This window comes from Meles meles, chromosome 4 (assembly GCF_922984935.1).
Source record: "Meles meles chromosome 4, mMelMel3.1 paternal haplotype, whole genome shotgun sequence".
Taxonomy (NCBI): domain Eukaryota; kingdom Metazoa; phylum Chordata; class Mammalia; order Carnivora; family Mustelidae; genus Meles; species Meles meles.
In genome coordinates, this window is record NC_060069.1 from 32,600,854 (window position 1) to 32,612,062 (window position 11,209).

The 11,209-nt window shown below is 46.2% G+C and overlaps 1 pseudogene; it reads left to right on the forward strand.

Annotated features, from left to right (window-relative positions):
- LOC123940663 lies at positions 1-586 on the forward strand (annotated as a pseudogene).
- Positions 587-11,209: the final 10,623 nt, after the last annotated feature.

Here is an 11,209-nt window from a genome sequence, read left to right on the forward strand (position 1 = left end):
ATGAACTCCCAGATTTGTCAGAATTATTCCACCAAGGTAGAGGCCACTGTCAACCACCTATCAACATGCATCTGTGGGCCTCCCATCCCTACCTCTCTCTGGGCTTCTATTTCGACCCCATGATGTGGCTCTGGAGAATGTAAGCCACTTATTCCTGGAGCTGGTCAAGGAGCACCACAAGGGCAGGGGCCATGCCCTCTTCCATGACACGCAGAAGTCGTCCCAGGATAAGTAGGGTAAAAGCCTGGACACCAGGGAAACTGCGATGATCCAGGAGGAGAACCTGAACCAGGACCTTTTGGATCTGCATGCGATGGGTTCTGGCCATGCAGACCCTCATCTCTGTAACTTCCTAGAGAACCACTTCCTAGATGAGGAGGTGAAACACATCAAGAAGATGGTCAACCGTTTGACACACCTCCGTAGGCTGGCCTGTCCCCACACTGGGTGGGTGAGTATCCCTTCCATAAGGCTCACCTCCAAGCATAACTATGTGCTCTGGGGACTCAGTGGCCCCTTTGGTATTCCCCCTGGTGTCAGGGCTCCTGCCCAAGCTTCTCCCCGAAGCTATAAAGAAGCTTTTTAACCACACTGGAACCCTCCCAAGCCCTGGCTCAAATGGAAACAATACAAGTTTTCTTGCAGCAAAAAAAGAAAAGAAGATTCCAGAGGATGGGGAAGGAAGGAGATAAGATGCTGGGCATAGGTGAAGGGACCGGTTTTAGGTGGAAAGAGACCATCTGGGAAAACAGGAGGCAACAAGAGAAGATGGATGCACCAGAGGGTTTAGCATCAATAGTTTTGCAAAATCTTTTTGCTCAATGTTAAAAAAAAGCTCAGTTCATATAGGTTTCATAACTGTACTTTCAGAACCTTTAATATAGTAACATGCATTGTGAATCAATCAAAGTTTTCCTGATCAAAATTGATTATGGAACCCCTTTTCAGGGACACTCAAGGAGCTCACATTCTGGAAAAGAAATCCTGGAAAACACCGACCTACCGGCTATATGCTTGGACTTTCCTAGTTATTGAATAGAGACCATAAGACCTTATCTGACAATGACTTCACAACGATGTTGTGAAGATAAGTTTGAAAACTATGTTTCATAGTTAATGTCTCAGTGTAGAGATGCAAACAGCAAAAGGCATAAATTCCATCAACAGCATAGTCCAGGCTGACATCTGAGAAAGTAGAGCAGACTGTGGCCCAGGAGACCTCCCAGGGTGGCATTTACTTATCATGGTGAATTTAGAAAAACTTTCAGTCTTGCAGGCTCAGAGACTGTTTCCTCAACACATCAAAAACAGACATCTCTGGGAAGCAAGTGCATGCAGACGAACCAGTATCTCAAGATAGAAACATCAACTACAATTAATTAATATATAACAATGGGGCTATATCTGCCACATGGGCCATGATAACCTTATTTGTCCATTCAAGAATATTTACTGATTGCCTCTTATATGATGAGCCATGAAATGGGCATAAGGTCTAGGCAGGGCCTATCAGGGTCCTTCCCAGGAACACGGACCTCTTTCCACTGACATTAATACACTTGGGGATTAAAGGTCCTGGGGATGAAAAGTGTCATAAACACCTGCCTGTGGAGAGAATAAGATGAACATACAAAGAAAAGTGGGACAAAGGGTGTTGAGAACTGAATGGAGAGAGAGTCCTACTGGCAATGAGTCCACAGTTCCATTTCATGAGACCCTAGGTTCCATCCCTTGTAAATGACAGAGCCCTGACCTTGGAACAGGACCTATTTGAGGTCATTTAGAGAAGCTGAAGCGCCCTCATGATTCACGAACCTTGACAGAGAAGACGAAAGATACAAGAAAAGCAAGAGAGCTTTCTAAAGTCAATGTCTGCAAAATCTGAGAAAAGAGCCTAAAGAATGGCATTTTCCTCTCTGAGCTTAACAAAGCACGGTATTGCCCCTCTACAGACAAGAAGGATAGAACTGAGCTAGCCTTTTATTTATTTATTTTTAAAGATTTTATTTATCTATTTGACAGAGAGAGAGATCACAAGTAGGCAGAAAGGCAGGCAGAGAGAGAGGGAGAAGCAGGCTCCCCACCGAGCAGAGACCCTGATGCAGGGCTCCATCCCAGGACCCTGAGATCATGACCTGAGCCGAAGGCAGAGGCTTAACCCACTGAGCCACCCAGGCGCCCCGCTAGTCTTTTAAATATCCAGTTGCAGAATGGATCAGTACCAGCCTGTTTCCATACTTGTTGTTTCTCTTCTGCCCACAGCTGCAGCCCAGCCTCCTGCCCCCAGGCCTAATCATAGTCTGATACAGGAGGCATGTGAGTAGCTTGGGTCCCATAAGCTATGCATCAGCACAGATGATATTACCCCACTCCGGCTGCAGTAATCCAGTTCTGGTAAATGAGCTCTGTTCTCATCAACAGGATCACATCCCTAGCATCCCCAAGCGCTCTGGTTTTTTGGCTTTTGCCTTGTCTCTGATCCTGAATTCTTATTCCGATATGCCACCTACCACCTCAGCTGGCCTCCTCCTCTGTGGACTGTAGATTCACTCCTCCCCTCAGGCCAGTGGCCGGCATCTAACCACCCTCTGGCCCATCTACCTGGATTGTGCTCCTGAACTGCTACCTTTCTACCATGCTTATTGCAACAGTTTCAGGAGACTCAATTAATAACCTCCTACTCTCCTTTCAAGTTCTGAGCCAACTGAGAGATAAACAGTAGGAGTTGGAGAACAAAGTATCAGTTTTTTAAGTAATAAGAGTGATGGGGGGGAGTGATATGGAGAAACTGGCATGTTGTATGCCTCACTTACTGTTTAAGTGTAAAAGTGTATACACTTGATAGTAACCTTCACTCCAGAATAAAACTTTTAAAAGTGTGTATATATATATATATATATATAACAAACTATTCCACAGAGATGGAGACAATGCATTCCAGTCCAGCCCTTGGGCCCTGATGATGGTCCTAGGGCTCAGGCTGGACAGCAGTCCTCAATGACAACTGGCCTGGTAGACCTTACCTAGGATCTTCTTTGGATTCCCCCAGAAGCAGATGCTGAGATAATGACTCAAGGGGAAGTAGTTCATTTAGGAGCTAAAAAACAAAACAAACAAAAACAAACACCAGTAAGAGGGGAAGAGAGACAGTATGGGAAAGGCAGTCAAATAAAGGGAGCTCAGACATTATCAAGCCAATTACCATGAGGATAACTGGAGCTCACTCATGATGGGGCATTCGGAGCCTGTGTAGATTCACGCTGAAGTATCCTATTCAAGGGATGAGGAGCTTTGGTATTTATACACTAATTTCTATTAATCATTGGCTGAAGACTAGTGGGAAGTGAGGGTCAGGTGAGGGGAGGGACAGCAATTCCTGGACACCACACAGGTGAGCAAAATGGCCTTTAATGGCCAGAGTACAGCCCTCAGACAAAGTTGCAGGTGCCCACAGTTGGAAGCTGGGCAGGTGTGCACTGAGGGCATATGAATCGAACACTGCTATGGTCACTTAGTCTCTTTGACACAAGGAGAAGAATCTGGAATGAGAAGCTCCTCTGCTTCCTGCTCAGGGGGTGAATATGACTTAGGTCCATGCCACCTCCTCCTGCTCCCCCACCTCCTCCTGCCTTCATGGACCCAACCAGTGATGGAACAGGTCCTCAGGGCAGTGAAGACCTGAGCTGAGCTAGACTGGCGATTCTGGCAGCAGCTATTGGGAGGTAAACAAGGAGTAGACAGAGGTAACACATAGGAAAATGAGTAACAATAATTTATACCCTCACGTTCTTTCTAGCAGAGCACAGTTCTTACTCACTGGGCCATGTGCCTTTCTCCCTTGAGGCGGCTCTCTGAGCCTCCATTGACCCCTGCCCCTGAAATCTGAGTGTCTCTGGAGTTGGTACACATCTGAACCAGGGGTGGATATGGACCAAAGGTGCTCCCGAGTAGTAATCCCAAGAGATGGTGAATTCCCAGATTCTGGATTAGGAGGGAAGTGATGTTGCCAAATCACTCTGCCACAAGTGTTGCATCCCAGCTCATGCCTGCTTGACACCATTGTGGTCATCATTGTTGGTACTTCACTTAGGTCCCTTTATCTAACGGCCAGTCTGGAGATGCTGTGGGTGCTGCTGCTGCAGGTGCTGTGACCTTCCGTGCTCTGCCCTGGGGAATTGCCTTTGGCTTACAGTAGTCACCTCCTAGGATCTCCCTGGAGGGGTTATGTCACCCCGCAGGGTAGCAATGACTGAGCAACACTGCAGCGCAAAAGCATCAAGGTGGGGCAACCGTGTGTCCAGTAGAATTTTCTGTGATTATGGGAATGCTTCTGTTTGCTCTATTTGATGCGGGAGCCACTGGCTCCCATGTGGCTACTGAGTACTTGATAGGAGACTATGGAACTGAATTTTAAGTTTTAATTCCTTTTAATGAATGTAAATGTAAATAGCTACATGTAGGTGGTAGTTACCATATAAGACTGTGCAGATCCAGAACCTGCCATGGATCAGGCCAAGGACAGACTTTGCCTGAGACTACTTGTGTCTTCCCTTTCCCTATCCTCTCTCACTCCCTCCTCCTTTACTGGGTTGTTCTGAGATCCCAACCTCAATAAATCAGGTACACTAGAACTCTTATCTCAGAATCTGCTTCTAGGGAGCCCACGGAGATGTTATGTTAAATTATTCAATAGTAGGTTACAGAAAGCTTAAACCCTGAATCGAAGGCGCCCATAGGGGCGCCTGGGTCGCTCAGTTAGTTAAGCCTCTGCCTCTGGCCCGGGGCATGATCCCAGGGTCCTGGGGTTGAGCCCTGCATGGGGGTGGGGGTTACCTGCTCAGCCTGGAGCCTGCTTCTTCCTCTCCTCCCAACTCCTGCTCTCTCTCTTGCTATTTCTGTCTCTCTCAAATACATAAATAAAATCTTAAAAAAGAAAAAAAAGTGCACATACAAATTCAGGACCAGTCAGAATGTTTTTAGCAGAAAATATAAAAGAATCTCAAACTCATCCAGCTAAACAAGGAAGTACCTGGAAGTCCAAGGATAGGACGGCTCCAGGATAATTCTATGACTCAATGCCATCTTGCCACTGTGCCACCTTGGTGGGCAGGCTTTACCTTTGCACTGGTCTCTGTCTCGTTGTCACAAAGCAGCTAATCTGGTGCCATCCTCCACACCCAGACAGAGCCAAGTCCGGGGCAGGGCGTGGGGTGGGGAGAGGGGGTTTTTCTTGCACTTTTTTTTTTCTTCTTTTAAAGATTTTATTTATGCACTTGACAGAGATCACAAGTAGGCAGAGAGGAAGGCAGAGAAAGAGGGGGAAACAGGCTCCCTGCTGAGCAGAGAGCCCGATGTGGGGCTCCATCCGCGGACCCTGAGATCATGACCCTGAGCCGAAAGCGGAGGCTTAACCCACTGAGCCACCCAGGCACCCCTCCGCACTGTGTTTTGTTTGTTTGTTTGTTTTTTTAAGATTTTACTTATTTGGGGCGCCTGGGTGGCTCAGTGGGTTAAGCCTCTGCCTTTCGCTCAGGTCATGATCCCAGCGTCCTGGGATCGAGCCCCGCATCGGGCTCTCTGCTTGGCGGGGAGCCTGCTTCCTCCTCTCTCTCTCTATGCCTGCGTCTCTCCCTACTTGTGATCTCTATCTGTCAAATAAATAAATAAAATCTTTAAAAAAAAAAAAGATTTTACTTATTTATTTGACAGGGAGAACAGAGAGGAGAAACAGGCTCCCTGCTAAGCAGAGGGCCCAATGCGGGGCTCGATCTCTGGACCCCGAGACCAAGACCTTAGTGGAAAGCAGAGGCTTAACCCACCGAGCCACCCAAGCGCCCCTCTGCGCTGTCTTTTTTTTTTTTTTTTTAATATTTTTTATTTATTTGACAGAGAGAAATCACAACTAGGCAGAGAGGCAGGCAGAGAGAGAGGAGGAAGCAGGCTCCCTGCAGAGCAGAGAGCCTGATGTGGGACTCGATCCCAGGACTCTGGGATCATGACCTGAGCTGAAGGCAGAGGCTTTAACCCACTGAGCCACCCAGGCGCCTCTCTGCGCTGTCTTTTAAGAGCCAGAAAAATCTTTCCCAGAAGCCTCCTGCGGCCTTCTCCTCAGCTTCATTGGTCAGAACTGCATCACATGGCCATCTCTAAACCAATCCCTGAAAAGAGGAGCGGGAAACCATGATTGCCATAGACCAATCAGGCCTGCGCTGTGGGTGGACAGCCCGCCCCTCCGGGAGCACGTGGCTGAGCAGAGCAGGGTGCCCACCGGGTACAACTTAGCTTATGCGTGTCCCAGCGGGGAGCCTGACAAAACAGACGGCCGCCAGACGACCTCGGTGTCGGTTATAGGTTTCTTCAGGCCAGCTTCTCCTAGGACGTGCTGTGAACCACCTACGTGAAAATCAGTGAGAGGGCTTGATCATCGCAGACTCTAGGGCTCGGTCGCTGTCAGGAAAGACAACCGGGAAAGAATTGGAGTCACCCTCGGATGGCTTTTGTGCTCGTTAATGCTGAAGAAACCACTACCTGAAGCCGAAAGCGACAGACTCCCCTCCGGCCCCTTCACTACCAGTCTCCCTGCAGAAGGGAGGCAGCGCGTGACCGTGCATGGACGGCTCTTTGGTCTGAGTCTCAGTGATGTGACGATGACGAGAGTGCCTAAGACAATAATGCTTAGCATGCATTATTAATAGGACTTTCAGCTTCACTTGCTGAATCCCCGGTTCCTGCTGCAACACTTCATGAAAAATAAATGAGTGCGGCAGTGACTTCCACTTGACGAGCTAATGTACTGAAAAAGAAGATGTAAGTATGAAGTTTGTGAAAGCGGCATCTGGGACCTTTTTTTTTTTTTTTTTTTTTAACTCAATAAAAGGTCTCGGGGGTGATTCTGGCATCTGGAGAGCAGCTGCCACCAACAGTAAAGCCTAGCTGTTTATGTTCTCAACAGCACTAATGGAGTCTGATACAACGCTCCGTCTCCAGTTAACTGACATCAATCCCAGGGAAAGAAAGCCTGGGGAGTGACCGAGATGATGTCAGAGCAGGGACCTGTTGCTAGAGCAGCTAGACAATAATCAGCTCCATGCGAATAATTTGACTCTTTTTTGCCAAGTGCCTGCTTAAATTTTTCATTGGATGCCTAAAAATCATTTCAAAATTTAATATATCCAAAATAAAATTCCTTTTAAGGGTCTTATTTATTTATATGAGAGAGAGAGAGAGAGAGAGAGCATGAGCAGGGGAAGGTGGGGAGCAGCAGAGGGAGAGACAGGGAGAATAGAAGGTTGCCCACTGAGTAGGAGAGCCTGATGTGGGGCTCGATTCCAGCACCCTGAGATCATGACCTGAGCCAAAGGCAGGTCAACTGACTGAGCCACCCAGGCGCCCTTCCAAAATAAAGTTCTTGATTCTACCTTCATTGCAGATGTTCCTATCTTAGTTCTTCTCCCTTCTTTTTTGTCTTTACTCCTTCATGGAGTAATTGATCACCACCCTAATTCAGTGTTTCACCCAAGTCCTTCCTTGCTTCAGTCTCTGGTTTTGAGGAAACCCCATTTAAGACAGGTGACATGAAACACAGGTTTCTTAAGATATTACTGGAATATTATTTCAAAGAATTATGAATATACGATGCATACAGCACAATGAACATATACTTAGAAGGATAGTCCCGATTAAAGATGCATGAGAAACTGGCAATTACATTTACATCTGGAGAACAGAACTGGAACCAAGGGAAGGAATGAGAAGGGAACTTAGTCTTCACTGTGACCCTTTCTAACTTGAATGCTTTTGCCTAGTTAAAAATAATCACCTGTTTTAAATGTAGACAGACATAGTGACTCTGAAATCAAGGGCCTGGATTGAATCATCCCAGTATGGAATTTGCCTTGTGTCTGCATTTGGAGGAGTGTATTCCTCATTCCTGGACTCTCTGCTTGCTGCGAAAACCATAATTTAAGTTGCTTTGTAAAGACAGCGCAAGTATGTAAAGACCTACTGAATTTGGTGAACAGAGTAGCAAATAAGAGAGGATTTGTTATGCTTAAAGCTCCATGGCTCTAACTAGGGAAGGGAAAAAAGGCATTTCACAATTCAAAGGTAATTAATACAATAAGTTTCTACTGTGGTTTCCACTGTGTCTCATTATCCTCAAAGTTTTTAGGTCTTTGGTCTGGAAGTGACTCAGGGCCTGGAGGATAGAATTACCAGGGAATAGTTAGATGAGTCTCTAGAAAATATGCTGCAAATCAGTGTTTCCCATAGGGTGAATGAGACACACATATCTCTAGGGTACAGGATGTGAATTTAGGAGGTCCCTGACCTTTTCTAACTGATCAGCCTTTCATGGTGACTCATTTCATATGTGCTTTCTGGGGGGGGGAAAGGATTTACTAGTTCTGGACAAGGCTGGCAGAGATAAATGTGGTAGCAGGACCTCTGACAGCCTGTGTTCCTTCCATTGATGGAGGCCTGGGGAACAGTCTGTGACCCACACCTCAATCAGGGTCACAGATGAGGGTGACCTCCCCATCCCAGCTCATGGCTAGAGGGAAGGAGAAAGCATCTTGCTGCCTACATTCTGTGGATCTGACACTGAAAGTGATATTACAGTTGGATACGTGGAAAACATTGTCCTAGACAATGAAGGAGGACAATTATCAAGGGTAATTCTCTACACATCATAAAATTCAAGGCAATCATACACCGCTCTGCAATGCATTTAAGTACGTTTAATATTAGTTGAATATATTCTCTATATTATTCTCAGACACCGCTCCGCCTCCTGTCAAGCTACCCAAAGGTTTAGGGCTACTGTGTTGGTATCCCTAAGCTTTCAGTTGTCACTGTATGGCTTGGAAACCTAGCTGGGTTCCTGGCTGTTTGCTTATCTCAAATGCAGGCTTCTGTTAGACCTTGACAGAGACTCTCTTGAGCCCTGGCTTCAGGCCTGCGCCTATCCATTTTTAACCAAAGTTAAAAGGGGATGTTGAATGGGCTACAGCAACAGAACAGGAATGGTCAGGCAGGGGCAATGAGCCAGACCTCAGAAAAGCCAGATATTGAGAGATGACCAACCGTTAAGTGTCAAGAGCGGACAAGAAAGCTGAAAGTCACCAAAGAGATACACTTATCATATCTGTGGGTAACAGCACCAGGGCTGGGCTAGGTGACAAAATCTAGGTTCAAAAAGAACTCAGCTAGAATGTGACCTTAAAACATCAACATGATTTTTAAAGTAATACAAGTGCTTTCACTTCTGGTATCCCTGTGCCTTCACACTGATGGAAGACACTTGTCTTGGGAACAATTCTATGTGAAAAACATCTTAGGGGTTAGATTAGCACAGCCCCAGTGTGAGCCTAGACTATGGATCCTGGGCTAAGAAGAATGGGATTTTGATGGCCCCCTCGAATTCTACAGGACAGATCACATCTGGAGTATGTGGTCTTGGTGTGGGTGTTATGTCTGAGACAGGATCTTAGCAGGAGATAGACAGATCCCCATTCCTAGGCACCCATTCCCCACAGCCATGACTGTTGGCTGCTAACAGCACCCAGCTCTGTCCTGCTCCTGAGAACCCCTAAAAATGGGAACAGGAATCACTTTACTCAGGAAGGTTGCTCCTAACTCCCCACACTTCCAGAGCCAATGACTGAGTGACATAGAATACAAAAGGCTGAAACCACATGTCTCATGTTGAGATCTCTGGGGTACTATTTGTGCTCCAGAGGTCCCCTGGGGATCATCCACAGGCTCGTCTCCAGCTGAGTCCACATTCTTGCTCAGCTCTGTCCCCTGCCCCATCTGGCATCCCGCATGTCCATATGGGTGTACTCCGTGGGCTCGCCTCCAGTAAATCACTTCCACTAGAACCCCTGTCTCAGATTTTTCTTCTAGGAAACCTGACCTGAGAGAGAAGCACAGGATAATAAGGCCTCTGGAAATTGTATCATGTAAGGAGGGACAAGGGAGCTGAAATACTTAGTCTAGGAATAAAAAATGTGGAAATATGATAAGCAACTGCCTTCGAATATAAAAAAAAAAAACCAACAAATAACATAGACAATAAAAAAAGAAGGACTGATTGGATGGAAATGAGACCAAGGCAGAATTTAGCTCAGTATCAGAAAGAACTTTCTAATACTTAAGTATTTACAAAGTTGTTATAGACAGCCTTGCAGATTGGCAACCTGCATAGGAAATGTTCATTCAGAATCCAGAAGACCGTTGGATGGATGTCGGAGGAGGAACTCTGGGCCCTGGCTGGTGGGTGATTCCTAAGACCAAAGTCAACTCTCTAGTTGTTATTATTCTAAGTGGCCACAAGATGGCAGCAGGGGAGAATTTATCAAAAGATGATTAACCAGAAAATGCTAGTAGTTTTCCACAAATTCAATTCAGATCTTCAGACGTTGAATATGCCATTTTAAGCCCTTATAGATTTATGACACACAAAATTGAAGAGTAAAAACATTTCCCTCAAATTGCATATTTTACTATTGGAAAAAACAAAATCTCAGAGATCCAAAGAGATAAACCCTAATCTAAGGTCCCACTGAATCAGGGCAAGCACACCCCTTACATTCTGATAAGGACGCTACTTCTATCTTGTCACACAGGTTTCTAGGTCCAGTCATTGTGTATCTTTCAGGGGTCTTTGTTTGAAATAGGCTCAACAATGGGGCTACGCAGCAGGTCTCAGCCTGTCCTAGCCCATGGTCCTCACAGAAAAAATTCTGCACATTGCTAGGCCTCTTCCTGCATCCACCTCAAAGTCTGCAGGAAGAGGTACTGATGCTGAGGGCCTGACATAACTCTACTGGGGAACCGAAATACACCTGTGAGTCCATGAAGCATATTTACATGTTGAGTTCTGTTTGCAACCCTAAAGCCAATTAATCTCACCGGGCCCCACAGCCCTCCATATCTGGACTCCATCCGTGGTAGCCAGCCTTCAAGCTGGCCCCCTAGTGATTCTTTCCTCTTGGTATCCATGCCTTTGTATCGTTCCCATCCACACTAAATTATGGCTGGTCTGTGTAACCAATAGGATACCAACAGAAATGATGGTGTATGTCTTCTGAGGTGAGATGGTGAAAGATGTTGCAGTTCTAACATACTCTTTTGGGATCACTCCCTCTGGAGGAAATCAGCTGCTCTATTGTTAGAACATTCAAGCGGCCCTAGGGAGAGTTCTTTG